Below are 21885 nucleotides of genomic sequence, written 5' to 3'. Positions count from 1 at the left end.
TGAACTGGCACACAATATTACCAAGAAAAAAACAGACTTAATGGTGGTCAGAGTTTCAAGTTGCTATGCATTTATTTGGTCTGCAAATTGTGAGCAATATTTACCACAAAAAAAAAAAATGAGAAACAAGGAACCACATCGAGGTTTCTGGGGATTTATTTTCTGCATTTTTCTAGTATTTCTTTTACTACATACTTTAAGGAGACCAAGTTTACATGCCAGAAAAGTAGATACCTATCCCTTTAGAAAGTTCTACAATTTCATCCATTACAATGGCTGCAAATGTATTTCTATCAAACCAGACTGTCTCCATTCACGTCTATTTACAACAGTGCACTCTGCTCTTCTTTGTTTGCACCACTGCGAAAGGAAAGTGGTCACTTTTCTCTGTAGTCTAGGAGACATTCTTTGGAAGGGAGGAGTAAGGATGCCCAGTGATTGGAAAGAACATTCAAAATACTTGAACATCTTGGGACAAGAGGTATTCCCCTCACAACTCCTATTTGTTTACAGCATGGTATTGTATCATTGTTAGCTTAAACTACAATCTAACTATAGTTGCCCTAATTAGAAATTCATACTCCAGGGGTAGTCAGTCACCATTTAATCAGAGGCAACTTCTACAAGCCTTCAGCTATTCTTATCGCTGATCAACACCAGAGGTTTTGACAACTGGCTTAACAAGTATTGAAAAGCGTTTTCACTGGTGAAATTAATGGCTTGTTAATTAGCAAAACAGGTGCTAGAAATGGGTTAGCATTGGTGAAATTAGAATTATTCAGAACAGATGATTTGGGACACACACCTAGATACACATGAAAACAGTATAGTAATATAATAAGTCCTGTAGTTGCTGCCTAATCTCTAAACATCCTGTGCCCAGCCAGTGGGTCAGAGGACTTTTCGTTTCCCCACAGTTCACTGAATCCTGACACTGCAATAGTGCCACACTTGCCTCAGGTAAACCTTTCTTGCAAAAGGTAAGATAGGTAATCCTTTCAGGTGACCAAAAAGGATAGAACTGGAGCTTCATCTACCTGCAGAACAATTTGTATGACTGTGCTTGCTAATAAACACCTTCATGTGGGGGAGAATTCAGTATAATTCATTATAACCTGGCATCAAGAGTCTGTGTGTGTTGGAGGGAAGAGGTGGCTAATCATCATGCCCTTCTAACTAGCAGAGGCTACTGATATCTACCCCAAAGCATATCCAAGTTGGCTTAGGCCTGTTCACAAAAGGAACCCACCCTCCAAACATACCTGGACACACTGCTTCTTGCCAGACAATTCTATAATCTATATTCTAGCAAACGTACCTTTATGCTAATGGATTGATTTAAAGGATAAAACCAATATTGAGATAAGAAAACACAAATAAGACTGAGCCCCTGAGGGACAGAAGAGATTGTGTAGTTAGACAATCACACTAAGCAATGATTTTATCTGCCATATCGTGACTACTTATTCTACAGCCAAACTGCATTTGAGCAAATTCTAGAATTATATTTGTTCCATGTGAAAACGGAAAATCAAATTAAATGTTACCAGAACCAAAGTGAGTGAGCCAGTTCTACTCAGGGGGTTGGAGGGTAGGGGGTGGGGGGATACATGGGTGCATATTTCATACCAGTGGGGATCTATTCTGCCCTGTTTCTTCTCTATTAAAGATGACTAGAGAAGGAAGAAAGGCCCAAGCTTTTCAGAGTATACTAATGGGTCTTTAGTTTGCAGAGAGAGGCCTGGAGCTGACTTTGAAGGGGGTAGGTAGAGAAAACCACATAATGAAATAGGAGAACTTTTAAGAGTAGCTGAGCCAGTAAAGAAAAACTGAGAAACAGAAAACCAAGAAAATGGAAGAAAACTAGAGTTCAGGCAATAGTGGGACAGCACATGTGAAACAGTGAGTAGCTGATTTATAAACAGAACTAGAAGCCAGAGGTGACCAGGAAACAACTTCCCTTGAGGGACATCTGGATTTTACCAGCGTATGGACTTTGAATGTCAAAAACAGTAATTATGATTGGTAATAATTTTCTTTTTTACAGACCCTTTTGCCTAAATCAGAGAAAAGGCTCCGTGATGTTGTGATATAATAAGAAACACTGCTTGGTCTTCATCTCCCATTCCTGGCACAGACCTCCGAAAACCCTTGGAAAGTCCTGAGTGATAGCACTGAGAAGAGTGTATTTTGTTACTCGTAACAAGCTCTTTTCAGCCGTACCTGAGTTTCTGCTAATGAGGTGACTCTTGGAGGATGGAACCAACAAGAAGATTCAAGGGTTGGGATTTTCAGCTCCACCTCCCAACCTTCAGGGAGGAAAGAGAGACTGAAGATTGAGTTAATCATCAATGGCCAATGATTTAATCAGTCATGCCTACATAATGCACCTACATAAAAACTCTAAAGGCAGGAGTCTGGAGTGCTGCCAGGTCTGTGGACACATACAGGTGCAGGGAGGGTGGTGCATCCAAAGGGGCTGTAGAAGCTCCATGTAACTCCACCCCATACCTTGCCCAACCATCTATCCATTTGGCTGCTCATGAGCTCTATCCTTAATAATAAGCCAGTAATAATAAGTAAAACACTTTCCTGAGTTCCATGAGCTGCTCTAGCAAACTATCACACCTGAGGAGGGGGTTGTGGGAGCCCCCAATTTACAGCCAGTTAGTCGCAACCAAAGTGGGGGACTCAGTCTTGTGGGACTGAGTCCTTAGCCTGTCTTTAGCTAATTCTGGGCAGTTAGTGTCAAAATTGAGTGAAACTGTAGGATACCCAGTTGGTGTCTGCTGAAAATTGGAGAACTGCATGGTGCGGGGGGAAAAACAAAAACTATCTGGTGTCAGAAGTCTTGTGAGCACAGAAAGAGTGTTTTCTTTCAGGCTCCTTTAAAAAAAAAAAAAATCCTACATACATAACTACACCCATAGAAGAAAACTGCAACATCAAGGAGCCAAAGGAGGGGTTACTAAGGGAGCATATTAGCTTTTCTTAGAGTTCATGGCTCAAATAATGGAGACTCATTTACGGTATGTTGAGTCCAAGCTGCTCTCTGAAGCTCACTGGCAGGTGAGCAGACAAGCAGAAGCATTCCTCTAGGAAATCCAGGTAGAAGCGCTCCATGAAGCTCTTCCAGTTTGGTGGCATTTGACTCACAGCCAGTAGCCTGGGCTGTCTGTCTCTGCTCACAGAACCTTACCTCCTGTCGTCACCATCCATCCACAGGGTCTCCCCATCCTCCACCTTTCTACTCACACGCTCTGTCTTGAGATGGTTTTTACTTACTTTTAGAGGCTTTTCCCCATGTGAGCACTAACTAGCCCCCAAATGATGGCCCCTCATAACCACTACCTAAAGTAATTTTTCAGAGATGAACTTACGCAGGTATGAATGTATAGATTAATACAAATATTTTCTACTTTATAGGTTTCACACTCAGCCACCTCATATTCCTAAACAGTACTTGCACGAAATTCCTGAACTGAAGGCGAAACCACCACAAAGACTGCAGGTGACACGGCACTGTGGTTAAGAGCACAGGTTCTGGAGCCATATTGCTGTGTGCAGATCCTAGCTGCCCTACATGCTAGCTGTGTAACGTGGGTAAGTTAATTCACCTCTCAGGGCTTCAGTGTTCTCAACTTTGAAACGAGGCTGTTACAGTACCCAAATCATAGACTTGTTGTGAGAGCACGTTTTATAAAACATTTAGCCGGGGGTGTGCTGGACTTGACTCCTTTTAGCTCACAAGAGCCTTTGGGCAGCATCTCTTCCCACGTCTCCCTTCAGTGACATCACACATATGGTCTGGCACTGGTCGTGGTGGGAGTATTCACACCACAGAAACTGGCAGATGCTACAAATTAGAACTTTTTTTTTTTTTTATTGAGAGCTGATTGTTTAACATTTACCAGTGTACCCACGCATTCAGTGCAAGGGTTAGCACATAGTTAGCTCTCAAGAAATATGAGCTATTCTTAACAGGAAAGATGATAAGGGGACTGTCTGGAAAGTTAAAGAATTTCCCCCCAACTTTTTCTCATCTTTGCAGTTATACAAAGAAAACTGAGTCAAACTATTCTTTGGTGATAGGGAAACTTCAAGCTAAACATATACCAAACGTCTCCAGCCCCAGCTAGCAACAATCTATATGTTCTTGACCAGAATCACTTTGCCCATTTCAATCTATGACATGGCACTAAGATGCCTTATAAAAGATATATTGTACATAACATGTGAACACTTTTCCAGTGGTCCTGCCATACTCAAGGACATGTGGGTTACATACTTCTACTGAAGTCTGTGAGTGAGTTCCTGCTTGGGAATCAGTTCAAGGACAAAACTCATAAGTACTTCATGAGCAACACAGATATCTCAAAGATACAATTTTAAAGAAATGACTAATGGACTCCCTCATCACCCCAACCAAGGAAAAAAATCAGTGGAATAGAATCTTGTCAGAGTTTCCAGTTTGTTTGTAAAGGAGATGGATGCAGAATGAAAGAAATCAATCAAAAATGGTTTTTTTTTTCTTTCTCATGTTTACTGATAGAATTTAAAATCAAGATGAGTTTCCTAGAGTACTTACTGTGTAGTCTCTTTGGGCAGTGTGGAAATGAAGAAAATGGATTTTTAGTGTTTTATTTTATGTATTTTACTTTTTAGTATAAACAGGAAAAAGGAATAAGTCTACAAAGGCCAATGGACCATAGAAGTACAAATGGACCAGAGATCAAGCAATAAGATCCTGCTTTGCGAAATCCTAAGTATTTCAGAAACACTATCAATTATGTTCTAAAATCTCCTTTTGCCACCCCTCTGTAATTAAGAATTTCATGATGTAACTCAGGCCCATAGCATACAACAGCCCAGTAAATTACCGCTGGATTTCATAAGTCTCAGCCAAGTATTTAGTCATTGTCACACTACAAGCTTAGGATCTTGCCCATAATTCTGGGTGAGATGTTTATTATTCTAATCAGGTATCCACATAAGTGGGAAAGAAGAAAACTAGTTACTATAAATATACCAGCACATTATCCCTGAGCTATAACACTTGAAAGTTTCTGTTGAATCAAAAAGCAAATTCTGTTCACATGCTACAGTCAACCTGGTGACTATTCCTAGTGCACTACTATAGGCAGATGGGATCTGAATGACTGATTGTCTTAATATTTAGTTTAGTGGTGACAGGGGCGGTGTGGCACACACAGCACTCCCAGAGAAAAAAGTAAGACAAGGTTTATGGCATTATTAACCCAGAAGAAAGTAAAGGAAAACATTCTGTTCCAGAGACAAAGATGGTCAGGAAACCATAGGCCCTCAAAAACAGTCATGCAAGGGCACAGCTATCCACTCCCCAAGAAAGAAAAATAGAATACACACTTTCTTTTCTCTCTCCTCCGTCAACAACAGAGAAGCCCTATTAACCGTGGACCATAAGAGTTCTTAGCACTGCAGGCTGCAATGCACTCCTCTCCCGCCAGCTTCCTGGCCTGAGGAAAGGGAGGAGGGTAGGGAAGAGGTGTCCTAGGAGAGAAGAGGCCTTTGGAGGTCAGCAGTGGAAAACAGATCCTTGTCTAAGAAAAGTAGGTCAAAAAACTACTGAACTCAACTGTTGACACACCTGAACATCACTGCCCCAGGGCTGCCACCCAAAGCCAAATCAAGACTTTCCCAAGTCCAAGTCCTACGGCATACAGGAAAGTTAGAAAAGTTAACTCTGTAGTCTGCCCAGCTTCTAACTTCTCTCCACACAGAGTAGGGTTAGGAGGACAGATGCCTATATTAAAAATGCAAATTACTTTTCTCTCACCTTCCTTCCACCTTTTCAGAGAGCTCCATGTCCAACTATGCTCTTTCCTGTACCCACCTCTACCAAAGACCCACGTGACCTTGCTCATTTCATGCAGATGCATTTCATCTCACACTCACGCCCATTCTTCACTACTGCCAAGACTAGAACAAAGTGCTTGGCTTTGGAGTGAAGGGACTCAGGCTTTGGAGTGAAGGGACATGAATGCTGTTTTCACTACTTACTATCTCTTTAACCTTGGATGAATTACCCTCTCTGAGAGATAGTTTCTGCATCTAGAAATGAGAATAAATCCTATTCCCCAGGTTTGTTGTGGATTAAATGGGATAACATACATAAAGTGACTGGCACATGACAAGCTATGAACCTCTTGAATGGGATTAAGTATGGGATTTAATATACATAATTTAAATAAATATAGAAGAGGACCTCGAGAAGCCTGAGCTCCGGGGCCAGATTTAGTGTAAGAGGAGGAGGAATGGGGTAGGAGAAAGGATGACAGAGGATAAAGGAAATACTATGGCTGTTTTAAATCCAAGATCTTGTCTTTGGATGACAGTATGGTTGAGTCAGTATATAAAGAGAGGATTAAACTATACAAAACATCTAGAAAAACTGTTTACAAAGTTAAAGGGAATACTTCTTCTCTCCTCCTGATGAAGGGAACTCATTCAGTGTAATTCCCATGATCTCTCTGGGTGTAACCTATCTGATTGATAAATTTGAAGGAATAAACTGGACATGCTCAGTTCAGCTCTTCCTTTATACCTCTTGGTTCCTTTGTGTTCCTCCAGGGTAGCCCCAAGTCATGCCCTGACATCCCTTCTCCTCCATCCCTGCCCCACCCACAGAGACTCGGCCGTGGTTCAGCACAGCCCATAACCAGGTGGGAAAGTAGGATTAAATCTATCCTCCAACTGAGCCTTTATGAGTAACTAAAGATGAGCTCTCATCTATCTTACTCTGTTGTCTTAATTCTTACTTTTCTTAGCACTCAGGCAGGACAAAGGGTTTTATTTAATGGGCTCCCTTCAAGGATCCCAACAAACGGTAATGCTATTTATGGATATTGGAAAACTAACAAAGCAAAGAGAACACCCAAAACTGGTCTGGCTATGTCAAAATAATACTAATTAGAATAAATGGCAAAAAAATTCCACTATGACTGCCATATGTATAATAACTACTAAAAATACCATTCATGTGGGTCATCTGATTTTTCTTTGAAATGTAATGTGTTAAATTTAATAAATGTATTTCCATATATTTAGGCTTCCTCTGTTCTTCTAGCACTCAAACATTACAAAAATGGCAACCACTTGAGTGGATACAGTCTAAGCAACCTGATTAAACCCTAGTCCTTGCCCCCAGCTAGACCCTGCCCTGTGGGCTTTCCTGAACTGACCTGCAGGAAGTCGATTCATTGCTTAAAGTAAGTTTTGTATGCACCAAGGGATCCACACCTTCCACCGTAGGGAGGTAGTTACTTAGAGAGAAAGCAGTTAAAATGTGAAGTTCATCATCAGTGGACGCTCACAGAATGACCCAGAGGGCCTACTTCTCGGAGAGAAAATAGGATTTTAACTGACAGATTCGAGCCTAGGTTCCTCTCTAGGACCTCCCAATAGAGGTCATGAACTGTGATGTAACTGCACGGTTTCAAACCACTTTCAGTTCAGTTCACACCAGGCCCCCATGGAAGGCATTTCAGGCTTCCACCTCTCTCTGCACGCCAGTCTCAATCACCCCGTCCCGCTCCCGGCCACCCTATGTTTATGACTTTAGTATGAGAGGTTTAAACTGTGTCTGTCTCTGTTACTGACTGTTCACCTTTCATCCACAATACTTGAGTCCTTCCCTAAATCGCTCCCTTTGAGATAAGTGAGTGGGTTCTTCATGCTCCTGTACAAGTAGCTTTCTTGACCCAATTATAGTCAGACTGAGACTCTAACAAGTTTTTACCCTTGAAACTAACCAAGGATCCTGAAGCTTGGGGGCTCTATTCTCCTATTGGTGGTAAGATCCTTAAAGTTTGGGGCTATGTTTTGTTCACTTCTGAATTCCCCAGTGCTTCGAAGAGCAGCTCTCATGAGTAGCTGTCGGATAAATCCTTACAAATGAATAATGAAGCACTTACACTCTAACAGGAAAACTCAAAAGCTTTAGGAAATGCTCCATAAATCAACAAGATGATGAGCAAGAAGGATGACTCAAGAGACCTGCTTATAATGGTATGAGAGACTAGGACCCCAACTCAGCCAGATTTCACTACCCAGGAGAAGAATTTCTTCTTCTACACCCTCAGACGTGCTGGGCTGTTTCCATTTTTGCTGGGTTTGGCCACTCAAAACCCTCCTCTCCCCCATGCAGCTTGAGTACTTTTTCTATCCTATATTTCATCTGGCAACTTTTTAGGAAAAAGCTGAACACACACACACACACACACACACACACACAGTGGTTCTTGGTGACCTCTAATTGGTATAAACTGATCAACACATTGCTCTGCCTTGGCCACTGTGATTGCTTCAGGGATGTCACAAGAAGGTGAGATTCCACCCCAGCCAATGAGATATGGAGAACTCCTTCTTGGAGGAGGTTTCTAAGAAACATAGTTCTTTGCTCTCTTGTGACTGCTACTGAAAGTTGTGCTGTCTACCCCTGCAGGACATAAGCAAGGAAGCACAGAGCCGCCAGAAGCTGCTAGCAGCCATCTTGTGGCAAAGCACACAAGGCATAAGGAAAACAGAGAAGAGGAAGGAAGAGACAAAATGATGGACTCAATGAACCACTGGCTCCAGCCTGACCTGAATGAAGCCTGACCTACCTCTGTGAGTTCTCAGTTACGTGAGCTGATAAATGCCTCATTGTTTTAGCCAATTTGAGACCAGTTTTCTGTTACCTGCACATGTCTAAAGCCAAATTCAATTAATTGATCAAGGCAGCTCTTAATAAGTTGCTATGTCCTCAATGAGTTGAAAAGTTTAAACACATCAAGGTCAAGGGACCCACTAGGGGGACTTTCAGTGCAGCAAAAAAAGGGAGAGAATGCAAAAGCCTCAGCACTTCCCAGCCTATGCCCTCACCTCTGGCCATTTCAGCCTCTTTGGATTCCCTTCAGGCATTTATCTGCATTCATTACATGCTAATTATGTTCAAGCCAGTGCCTAGAGAATGAACAAAAACACTGTCTCTACTTTCTAGAAGCTCATAAATAACTATAGAATGTGTGTAGGTAAAGACTTAGAAGTATTAAGAAACTAAAATGAAGTTTTAAAAAGTGGATTTCCCCCTAAATTCCCTTTAATTTTAAGCCATATTTTTTTACAATTTCAACTTGGATTAAAAGTAACTTCACAATAAACTACAAATGTATTAACAGTAAGTGCCAGAGCAGTGGAAAATCTAACAAAATGATATCTGTGAAACCTTTTGTGCAGCACAATGTACCATGCACCCATGTACTGTTTCATAAACAATAACGGCCAAGAATTATTGGACATCTACTGTATGCCATGTGCTAGTAATGCTGAACATTCTGTATACATTATCTCAATCTCTACCACAAATTCTTATTCCCGTTTGATAGATGAGAATGCCAAGGCACAGAGAATGTAATTGATTTGCCCCAGACCACACAGTGAGAAAGCAGTGGGCTAGGACTTGAACTCAGGCAATCTGACTTCAAATCCTGGATCTCTCACTATTGTGTTATTCTGTTAAAAGATTTCATAACATACGGTGGGCAGAATAATGGTCCCCCAAAGACATCCATGTTCTACTCCCCTGACTATGACTATGTCAGGCTACATAGCAAGGGGGAATTAAGGGTGCTGATGGCATTAAGGTTGTTAGTCAGTTGACCTTGAGCTGTGAAGATTATCCTGGATTATCCGCTTGGACCCAACGTAATCACAGCAATGACAAAAGCAGAAGTCAGACTGATACAATGTGAGAAAGACTCAACCGGCCATTGCTGGCTTTGAAGAGGAAGGAAGGGGCCATGAGCCAAGAAGTGAGGGCAGCTTCTAGAAGCTGGAAAAGGTGAGAAAGCACATTCTCCCTTACAGCCTCCAGATAGGATCGCAAGCCTGTCAGCACCTTGATTTTAGCCCAGTAAGATCCATTTTTGGACTCTGACCTCCAGAACTGAAAAATAATAATTTTGTTTTGTTTAAAGCCACTAAGTTTTTGGCAATTAGTTACAGCAGCAACAGGAAACTAACATACAAAGTATGTATACATTTTCACACCATGTAGGTAAAAAGATGAATAAGATAACAATGGTCCCCAAGATATTATTTTTAAAAAGTGAGTCAAAATCCAACCCTATGGGAAAAGAAGCACTGGCCTTGGAGATACCAGAGTTTGGTTCATACTGACAAGTAACTAAATGACCTTGGGCAAGTTACCAAGCTCTCTGAGTGAGTTTCCTTCTCTGTAAATCAGGGATTACTCTTCTCATAGGGCTGGAGTAAGGACTAAGAGAGTTTTTAGAAACAAGCTAACACAATGCTGGGCACTCACCTGCCCCCTTCTTCTTATAAACCCCCAAAGGAACACTGAGAAAAAAACACAATCATCTTAGGAAAAAGCTGTATTTTATTAATATTAAGGATATCAAACAATTTAAACATCAATGTAATTTGCTATATGGAAATGGTGTGAATTCTAAAAAAGAGATCAACATACCCCAAATTTTAAGGCAAGAAGTTTCTCATCCTAGGGGTCATGCTAGAGCTTTGGTCTCTCTCTTCTCTCTGTTTCTGTCTGTCTGTCTGTCCGTCTCACTCTCTCTCCAGGGATCAAGTTAAAGTAAGATAGTAGTCCAACAAAAAGAAAGATGTAAACACATTGATTTATGTCCATTTTGCTGTACAAATAACTAGCACTGTTTTCGTTACATAGGCTGCTTCTCAAGAGGAATATATATTTTTAAAACGGCCTTCTCTGGGGCTTCGACTGAGATCTGCATATCAAGGTTTTACCCTTTCCCCCAGTGACCCATTTGTCTGAGGGAGGCATTCAATTAGACTGCCAGAGCAAATTGATTCAGTATTGACCAGGAAAGGCTTCTCACTTGAAAGACATATTACACCAAGGTGGAGGTGTCACTGCCACCAGTCAATACTCAAGTGCAAAGGCCCAGATGATTCAGGAATAGGAAATGAGGAAAGGTCCTCCCCAGGCATTTGGAGCAGAAAAGCCTCCTCTTTCTCTTACAGAAGAGATAGCGTGGGAGTGAGAAGCCCAATAAATTGGGGTTTCATAAAGGTAGGAAACTGATTCCCAGTCTCTGCTAGCATTAAATGGGAATAAGGAAAATGGAAATTCAGGAATGAGGCAAAGGTTACTTTACCTCAAGATCCAAAACTGGGATTTGAGGTTTCAGTAATCTTATCTCTCAAGGTCATTGCTCTTTAGAGAAATAGCCCTGCTCTTTTCAGATACCCTGGCCTCTCCTCCCTCTGCAGGTGCAGCCCTGAAGCCCAGGTCTGACAAATTTATCAAAACTCTCTCTTTACGACCTTCACACATTGTGTTTATCAACAAAAGATAGACACTCAGTTGTTTTAGACAAGAAATTGGGTCCCTTTACATCCGGACCATCAAAAAGCACTGTATACCCAGTGAGACAGAAATAAATGCTAATCGATGATAAGCACGCTTTATTTAATATAAAACTGGTACTCAGATTAAAGGGCAGGAAGGACCCAAGTTTGCGGTGTCTGATGTTAGCTTTTAATCTTTATTATTTCTCAAATGATGGCTTTGATTTGTTGAAATGTTTTATAGCCTTGAATATCTGACAGAATAAATTAAACCCTTTCTAAGAGCTTTCCCTTGATTATCCCAAGTACCCACTATAGATAAGATTGTCCTTTACATCCCACTTGAAAAATCATAAAATTGGTTCCATTAAAATAATTAGGACCCCCACCTTCATTTTAAGATTTAGCCTCTACATGTTTACAGCACTGCTATTTTATTTACATTTTCACATCCTTGGAACAGGGTGACCATTTTCATTGTGTGGCACACATATTATTAAAGACTTGTAGTTTCCAAATGTCACTGGTGAAAGCTGAAATCCATTATCATTTACTCTCAGAAATGAAGCCCATCATGCTGTGCACTTGCAGAAAAGAATAAAGAGGTTTAAACCAGAATCTGCATAATCCCAGGTAGAGGCAGAAGCAGCAGTACTGGGAGAAAAAAAAGGCATCATCTCTGATATGCAAACTCAGGGGAAAAAGTGGCATATATTACAAATCAGGCCATGTGAATGCACAGTACCCAAGAATATGCTTAAATAAGTACACACGTTGTGATGAATCTATTCAAGGCATTGATGATCATTTTCTAAGCTATTTCATAAAGTTCCTCAGACACACATATATGCACAATTCTGTAGTGAAAATACAGCTGCCATTCCTTCTATTTTCATTTGGAAGCCAATGGCAGATAAAATGAAAAACCCTGTCTTCAACCCTATCCAAAAAGATCCTCCTCAGAGAATACTTCTTTCATTTATTATTTCTTTCCAAATAAATTTCTAATGTTATTCATATGCCTGATTGAAAAAATATTTCTAGTATTAAGTTAAAGGGGAATAAGGAAATGAGTGAGCACATGCCCAAGGCGGAGAGGAAAATGTCCTATATACTCCAGAACCTTGCTCAAACTAAAAGGATAGAAGGGGACACATTTCTCAAAGAATCCATTTCTTCTAGTAATAACTCAATTTCAAATAATGGTGTTAGCCACTAAAATAGTAACTATGAAGATTATGTAAAAAACATGGAAAAGAGTTTATAAAATGTAAATGCAAAAGAAAACATGGAATTGTGTCTATACTATTACTGCAACCTTGAGAAATTATTTATATAGGTATATTTATATCTATAGAGAAAAGGTCATAAAAATATACACAGATATGATGATAGTAATTATTTTTGTGTAGGAGAGTGGTGGCAGTTAAGGATGCATTTTTTCCTTATTCTCCTTATCTGTCATTTCTAATATTTTTACAATGAAAATATATTGCTTTTTAATTTAATTTAAATTTTTTTAAATCTTTAATTTTAAAGATACAAGAGGCTAAAGACTCTAAACCCCATCTCCAACTTTTTTGTAGGGAAAATTATGTTCTCAAATTCACAAGGCTAGGAGAAAATATTACCATTTACGGCTTACTATATCTGCTACTTATTCATTATGAATTTCTTAAATTGGAGAAGGCCATACCTGCTGGGAGAACTTGGGAAAGATGAGTAAGGAAACCCAAGAAGGAAAGTATCAAGTACAATTGAAGCTAATGAGTTTCCTGGATGTTTACTTACAACATTGATGGTGTTCAGGATAACCTACCCCAAGATATGGCACCTTGGCATAAACTGAAAAAAATTTAAGAAATGTCACATGCAGGAAGGACTTTCTGAACTTCCCCTGAAGTAGGTCACAAAACCCTTATGGGAGAGGGGCCCTCCCTATGCAGGGAGGAAAGGAACATCCTTACTTCCAAGGTGGAAGGATGTTGAAAGGAATCTGAACAGGCCTTGCTCTTTTCCCGTGTACTACCCTTAGCTCATACTGTGTTATCCTATCGCATCTTTCCACGACTTTCCACTCTTCATCAAACCTAGCGTGAAAACGCTCTGGCTTAATCGCTTCTTCAAGTCTTTGTTTCCTTATTAAGGCTCTTGTGTCATGTAAAAGTTATATTAAATACATTTGTATGCTTTTTTCTTGTTAATCTGTCTTGTTATAGGGGCCCCAGCCAAGAACTTAGAAGGGCAGAAGGAAAAGAGTTTTCCTCCCCTATAGCATCATGAAGAAAAACTATATTAGCATACCATGTTAAGTCCAAATCATTTCCGAAAAATATTTAAGTAATGGGTAGAAAGGGCTCTTCCCTTCCCTCACCACAGCACCCCTCAGCCTCGGTCTACACCAGCTTAAGGTTAGCTCCTTTCCTTCCAATAAAGTGTTCACACGCAGGGAGAGGCAGGAGGTAATACTGGAGGCTTTATTAACATGTGAAGAACTGTGAGTGAATGTGCTACTCACAAAACTGAAAAATTAGTAACCATGGATTTAGACTAGGCCTCGCAGGATACCAAGTTCAGCTCCTCTTATGAAGTTCTATCGGTGTTCATATCCTTTGCACTATTCCATTGATAACAAAGACGAGAATCTTTCTTCAACAGAGACTGTCAGCTGTGACAAAATCCGGGAAGATTTCTCACTTGGCGAGTGTCTTTTAGAAAATAATCATGGGGTGGCATAGAGGGAGCTATGGCTAAACATCACCCGGACTTGATCTTTTGCCTCAAGCAGGCTCGTGTTGCCATTGGAAGACTGTGTGAAAGATGTGATGGCAAGTGTGTGATCTGTGACTCCTATGTGTGTCCCTGCACCCTGGTGCGCATGTGTGATGAATGTAACTATGGCTCTTACCAGGGACACTGTGTGATCCGTGGAGGCCCCGGAGTTTCAGATGCCTATTTTTGTAAGGAGTGCACCATCCAGGAGAAAGACAGAGATGGTTGCCCAAAGATCGTCAGTTTTGGGAGCTCTAAGACAGATCTCTTCTATGAACGCAAAAAATAGGGCTTCAAGAAGAGGTGATTGGTGGGCTGCCTCTTCCTCCCCCCATCAAGCTGCTGCAGCTGCCAAAAGAGATGCCTACAGAAAGGAAATGGAGCACAGAGCATCACCGGAATTGCCTATTAGTACACTGGCACCTTTCCACCCTTTCCTCTCCTCTCACCCAGACATGGTAGGAATGGAAAAAAAAGATTCTTCGCAGAGCACTCTGGCAGACTGTATCACAGAAAAATGGATAGATTGGTTCATGGCGTTCCTTAAATTCAAGAAGCAAGATTGTGTTATCCACATCGAGACGTTCTGTACACCAAAAGCTTCTAAAACAGGAATGATCTATCAGTTCAGTCTTCTGTTTGAGGAGCTGTGAAGCTAGCTGCAGGGAGAAGCATGTTCTTGCAGCAGCTCTGATGGCAGTTGTCCTTGATGAAACATCTGCAGGGTGGTAGTGGGCTCTCAGAACAACAAGTGTGGGCATTTCATCTGTAACACCCACCAGGTGGTGCTGGTTCATGTTATTTTTCTTCTAAAACTTGGAAACCCTTTCTGTTGCTATTGTATTAATAAAGCAGGTGTTTATTTTCTGGTAGTCAGCCTATTTTCTGGTAGTCAGCCCCTTCCCAATTTAATCTTAACTCTAGGAATTTTAGTCACCCAGGAATTTGTGATTCAGAATAAAGGTATTGGGATTCATGCAAAAAAGAAAATAATCATGGTAAGAGAAAGCACTTGTGATGTTTAGGAAAAAAATGTAGAGTTCTTGTTTAAGTATCTACACATAAATTAACCAGTCACAAAGAATAAGTAACACTGAAAGGAACAATACTGATATGTAAGCAAGATGCCAAAAAGCAAGAAATCTAATAACCAGACTCTCAACTCTGTGTGTCTACAGCATCAATTGAATATTTAAAAACCTGAACATGTAATGGTACAAAGAATAGACACTCTAAGAATGAGCTAAGCAAAGCCAGTTCATACTTTCCCATGGCTAATTTGCAGAATGGGAAAAGTACTTTTGGAGGAAGGTAAAAACACATAGCTTGTTATTTATGTATTTACCAAAATTAAAATGAAGGACAATCAACATACTAAACTACATAATACTGATTTCTGCTGTACAGTTTCAGCAGAGACAGGAAGTCTCACCAAACATTCCATCAGCTCCTCAATGTAAGAAGGAAGCAGCCACATCACTGGGTCACTACTTGAAGGACAGTGTCTCGAACCACAGCAGACTTTGCGTGAGCCACTGTTGTGTTAAACCAACTAGGCTTTGGGGATCGAGTGTTCCCACAGCTTGACCTAGCCTACCCTGACTACAATAGTCAACTCTAACTTTTCTTTGCCTTAATCAACATTAACTTTTCTTCTGCCTTGCCATTAAATTGATAATTCAAAAAGAGTTGGGCTTCCCTGGTGGCGCAGTGGTTAAGAATCCGCCTGCCAGTGCAGGGGACACGGGTTCGAGCCCTGGTCCAGGAAGATCCCTCATGCTGCGGAGCAACTAAGCCCCTGCACCACAACTACTGAGCCTGCGCTCTAGAGCCCGCGAGCCACAACTACTGAAGCCTGTGTACCTAGAGCCCATGCTCCGCAACAAGAGAAGCCACCGCAATGAGAAGCCCGTGCACTGCAATGAAGAGTAGCCCACGCTCACCACAACTAAAGAAAGCCCGTGCACAGCAACGAAGACCCAATGCAGTCAAAAATTAATAAATTAAAAAAATAAATTTAAAAAACCCAAAAAAACAAAGAGAGTGAATAATGCTAATTTATATACATACATATATATATATATATAAGAAGCAGCAAGGGCTATCTTAAATATTTAGAGTTTTAATACACATTATATCAGTTGACATTAATTGGTGTCCCATGGGGGAAAAAAGGGTTTCATAGTCAAGTAATCCTTAAATCCTAGAGATTAAAAATATAAAGTCAAATATTAAAGGCTCTGAAAAGTCCTACACCAAAGAATAGGTGTAACTGCCCAATCCAGCATTTTTCAAGTAAACTAACAATATTTCAGTGAAAAAGAGCTTGGGAAATGCTAATTCTATTCCCCCCAGTCCCCCCAAAAACTAATTTGCATGCTAATAACATCTGTATCTAGCTACTATTGAAATTTATTTGCATTCCCTAAGCATCACCTGGTAAATGAAGAGGGTGATAGTCAAGATACTTAACCTCAGTATATCCCAGACATCTGTCAGTCAGAACGGACTCTAGGCCATGAAAACCCCCTACTGTGCCAGGCTGTAATTCTTTAATTACTGGATTGTAGGAAGGTCCAGGATGCAGAGGGCAGAGAGAGAGGTAGGTACTCAGAACAGTGGTTATACACCAACTGGTATAGTTGATATTTTACATCCAATACTAACTAAATATCAATTGCGCCTAAGGGTAAGTGATAGATAACGTATTTACTTTAAGATTATGATTTGAACATTTCTTCATCTTCACTTGCCTAAAAGGCCTAAGTCTTGCTTAATAATTTATTTCTGAAGACCTTTTATTTTTCAGTGGGTAGTCAACAAATTTAACAGGTATGGAAGTCCAGAAAATGTTTAATAGGCACCTATCATATGACAGGCACTGTGGTAGATGTTTTCATAAAATTAAACAAGAAAACATGTTTTTCTGTAACCCAGGGCATGTTAAGACATTTAATTGATACATACTTGCAGACTGAAATATTGACAAGGCAATAGTTTAACTGGATATTTGACAAATGTAGTTCAAAAAAATGTTTAAGTCTGTTTCATTGTATTGAAACTAAAGACACAGCATGAACATACCTAGTACACATTTCCTTGTATGGAAAACTATTTGGCTTTGTTGAAAGAGTATCTGAATGTAAGTTTTATTTTACAGGTAAAAGATTCTCCTCACCGCCTGGAATCAACTTATTGAACTCTGTGTTCAATGAGAAGCATTTTTTAAAATTTGGAAATGTTCTGGAACATTATAACATGTTCAGAATGGAGTGAAGCAGGAGTTAATTCAACTAATCTTCTACATCTCCTTAACAGCCAAAAATTCATAACTATCTACCAATAAGATATTTTAAGCCCTGTTTTGGATCTAAACATCCAAGGAAATGAAACATTCATATGATGTTTCAGGAACCTATTTTAAACAGGGTCCTTTTAGTGGCTGAGCTGATCAATAATGACCTAAAATATTTCTTAAAAATCTCAGCCACTATCAAATTTAATTTATGTAAATGAAGAACATGATAAGATTGATCCAAGAATCATTCTTGGCTTTGAGAAAATGCTGCCATCAGTGTTTTCTTCTATATCCTTTAAAACAAAGGCAGGGATTTGCGGCATTATTGCAGAGAAAAATGAGTCCTGGATTTTACCAAATAGGAACTCACTATATTCCTCCATGTTTACTCTTCATTCTTCTTTACTTTACTCCTTAAATTATACTCAAATGCCCTTGACAAACAAGGGAAATATCCAATCTTAATGGCTGAATAGTTCCATCATCATTTATTAATTCTAAGTTTGTTGGGCGCTTTACTCCACTTGGGTTGGCCTTAAGTATCCCAGTTTGTGACTCCTTGGTCCAAAATACAAGGCCAGACTCTGCCATCACAAAAGATGATGAAAAAGTTCTTAATGAGTTCTTGTGGGATAAGCTACTCAGATCTGTTGTTTTGCCAGTGTTTGTAATCTTTTCTGTTTAAATTACAACTCAGAGTTCAGGAAGTGCTTTCAGATTAAACAGAATGAGATTTAAAATTCTAACTCGGGGGCATACCCCTGACATAATTAGCAGTTAAAATCAATATGGACCCCTACTGTTAGGTGATTACTGAGATAATCCTCAGCTCTAATGCAATATGCTTGGTGAGGCAGTGTAAATTTATGTAATTTATACTCTATTGTGAATTATTTGCCTTCAATTGGATTTATTTAATATGGTACTTCTTTACATCCTTTACAAAGTGTCAAGGAAATACAGTGTGTCTATTTACATAATAACTCAATCATTCCATCACCATTTATTAATTCTGTGTTTGTTGGGAGGAACTGGGATGTTAAGGTAAATTGAATATCTTATTGACTGAGAGGAAACCAGAAGATAATTAGCTAATATCTTGAAACCTTTCTAAAATGTACATCTACTTCCAGTTAAACATGATGCATTGAACAGTTTCCGATACTCCAATTTTAGGAAAGACAAAGAAAAGTTAGGAGAAGACAGAAACAGAATATTGGAGGATGGAGAGCAGATTGACAAGTGATTCTGACTTAGCAGACCTGAGAAAACTTAATCCTAAAGCAGCACCGAAAGAAACCAAAAGCAAACCAATTATTTCCTCAGAATGATTAAAAGACGTAGAAGACTAGTAATATACCTCCAAAAGAGTAGGAAATTGAGCAGGGTTAAGAACAGTAAGATTGATTGGGAGTCTGCACAAGACTGCTCCTCCCCAAACTACAGAGGACTCTAGATTCACTCTCTGGAGATGGAGAATGGAAGGGATTATGGGCTAGAGGACACCAGGGACACAGAGAATAAGGGATATCACACTAAAGATAGGATGATCATATAAAAGCCACATATTGAAAGGTAAGATTCCCAGTTACTTACCCACCCTTGCATCCAGAACTCACATAGCTAGGCTTTTATTTCTTTCCCAACAGACAGGAGTTTGGGAAATTTCTCTCTGGAAAAACTTGCCAGCTCCAGAGAATGGAGCCACAGGCATTGATGGGGGATTGCAGGAAGAGGCAGAGGCAACTGAAATGGCCTACCTAATCATCCTACACTGAAGCCTTTCAGTTGACAAGTCACACACAGAACTTCCAATAAGAACTTTAGTGCCCGTTTCTTAAATACGAAAAACAGAAAAAAAATTTGTTTTTCAAATAAACCTAGGTTTGTATTTTTTAAAATGCAGAGAAAAGAAAAAAAAATTTTTTTAAAAAGCCCGTCACTAATGTTCTCTGATTGGTAAGAGAAGATACTGAACTGAAAGAAATAAGGGAAAGAGTCTATATGAAAGAAGCATTGTCAAAGAGAAATTGCACTGGATAGTTAAACAGGCGAGGAAGACTTTATTCGGGATTATTGCAACAGGGATCAAGACTATTTGCAGTAGGGAAGAGAGATTGAACTCAACTCCAGATAAAATAGGGACAGCTGGGGATTTAGAGCCCATAGGCAGGATGAGGGAGTCGGCAGATGGGAAATCACTAAGAAGAAATTTGTTAGGTATCAAAGGTTGGGGGGATGAGGAATTTGATTGGATACCAAGGGCGGGGGGCGGGGTGGGGGGGAATTCTTACTAAACTAGCTTAGCAGGATTCTTGCTAAAACTGGGCTGGCAGGCCATGGAGAGGCAGAGTCAAGAACGGGGCTCAGTGAAGCCTTGTCATCACCCAGAAATTAAAAATTAGTTCTTGGGAATTAAAAATATGATAGCAAATGCAAAGATTTTAATATGAGAATTGGGAGATAGGGCTTCCCTGGTGGTGCAGTGGTTGAGAATCCGCCTGCCAACGCAGGGGACATGGGTTCGAGCCCTGGTCTGGGAAGATCCCACATGCCGCGGAGCAACTGGGCCCGTGAGCCACAACTGCTGAGCCTGTGCGTCTGGAGCCTGTGCTCCGCAAAAAGAGAGGCCGCGATAGTGAGAGTCCCACGCACCGCGATGAAGAGTGGCCCTGCTCGCCGCAACTAGAGAAACGAAGACCCAGCACAGCCAAAAATAAATAAATAAATAAATAAATTTATTTTTTAAAAAAAAGAGAATTGGGAGATAATAAGAAAAACAAAAAATACTATAGAAAATGGAAAAGATAAGCAAAATAATCAGATAGGTACTCCTGCTCCTCGCCTAGCCTCCGTAACCAGCACAGCAATGGGCTGACAGGTTCCCAGAGACACAAAGGAACAGGGTCTTTATGGAGATATCATCTCTCAGAGGGCTGGCCTGCCACTCGCTGAAGGTCATCTACATTCTGGGCAGTCAAGATGTGGCTTAGGATGGGTCCAAGAGCCTGCCACACATTCCCAGTTCTCGCTCTCTGTGTGTAATGAGCTCCTGTACCAACCCCATAATTACAGTATCAAAAAGTCCCGACGGCACCCACCAAAGCGCCTAAGGAATGAATTAAATTTTCAAACATTCCGACATGACAATTACTGCCTTTGCGTACTTCAAGGTTTGCAGGGTAAATTACCCCAGTTAAAGTATTGATTTATTATTTGAAATCTCCCTCCCCTCATTTCTTTTAACCTTGTGTATCAGCTTTCTATTGTGGCTGTTACAAATTACCAGCAACTTAGTGGCTTAAAATAATATAAATTTATTATCTTACATATCTGTAGGTTAGAAGTCCAACACGGTCTCACTGGGCTAAATCAAGGTGTCAGCAGGGCTGTGTTCCTTCCCAGAAGCTTTAAGAGAGAACACATTTCCTTGTCTTTTCCAGCTTCTAGAGGGAGTTCATCCCTCGGGTCATGGCCCCTTTCCATCTACAAAGCCAACAGATCTAGGCCTTCTCAGATCACGGTGTGCCAACTTTTGCTTCTCTCTTCCACTGTTAAGGACCCTTATGATTACAGTGAAGCCACCTAGATATTCCAGGATAATCTCAACATCTCAAGGTCATCTGATTAGCAACTTTAATTTCATCTACAACCACAATTCCTCTTTGCCATGTAACCTAACACATTCACAGGTTGCAGAGATTAGGACATAGACACTTTTGGTGGGCCATATTATGCCTGCCACATCCTTATTAAAATTAATTCCAAAAATCTCCCTTTTAAGAAATGTTGTTCTGGAAACATGTAGCAGTAATAGTTATTTCAAACATTGCTTATTAAACTGAAGTATTAGCAAGTGGTATTAGATCTATGTATTAGGCCAACAATTAACTCGAACTGATACTGGTAAGCCATGTCTATACAAGGAAAGTATAAGAAATAACCACGCATAGGAGCTATGTGTGGCAGTCAAAAATATCAATTAATCCACCTAAAAGAATTCAGCCCAGTTTAGAGAAAATAAAAGAAAACATAAATGCGACATGGATAGTATGAACACAGTATTGTTCAATTACTGACTCTCAAAGCACTTTACCAATTTGAACTCAGTGAGTCTTCTAGGCTGGCAAAATAGTTCAATCCCTGCAGGTTGGGCCTCACTCAAAATTTGATTTCTACTTCCTGAATTGATGTTAGAGTTCTATTAAATCTGACTCTTTAGAGTATTAGAATCATCTGAGATGCTTGTTAAAAATGCAGAATCCCAGGGACTTCCCTGGTGGTCCAGTGGGTAAGACTTGGCACTCCCAATGCAGGGGCCCCGGGTTCGATCCCTGGTCAGGGAACTAGATTCCGCATGCATGCCACAACTAAGAGTCCGCATGCCACAATGAAGATCCCGCGTGACGCAACTAAGACCCGATGCAGCCAAAATACAAAAATAAATA

General features: G+C 40.3%; 1 protein-coding gene and 1 pseudogene across 2 annotated transcripts in view; one reads left to right on the top strand and one right to left on the bottom strand.

Moving 5' to 3' along the window:
- RASGEF1B (RasGEF domain family member 1B) overlaps positions 1 to 21885 on the bottom strand; it is a gene marked incomplete at its 5' end in the record, with an annotated part of 555712 nt that overhangs the window by 501825 nt on the left and 32002 nt on the right. The gene's annotated exons all lie outside the window — the stretch shown is intronic.
- Positions 634 to 19314, top strand: LOC309661859 (PHD finger-like domain-containing protein 5A pseudogene; annotated as a pseudogene). Its single transcript has one exon. The product of its transcript is annotated as a PHD finger-like domain-containing protein 5A pseudogene (transcript).

This window comes from Balaenoptera physalus, assembly GCF_965194825.1.
Source record: "Balaenoptera physalus genome assembly, chromosome: 5".
Taxonomy (NCBI): Eukaryota; Metazoa; Chordata; class Mammalia; order Artiodactyla; family Balaenopteridae; genus Balaenoptera; species Balaenoptera physalus.
Note: the sequence above shows the minus strand (reverse complement) of the source record. Positions and strands in the feature narration are given on the sequence as shown.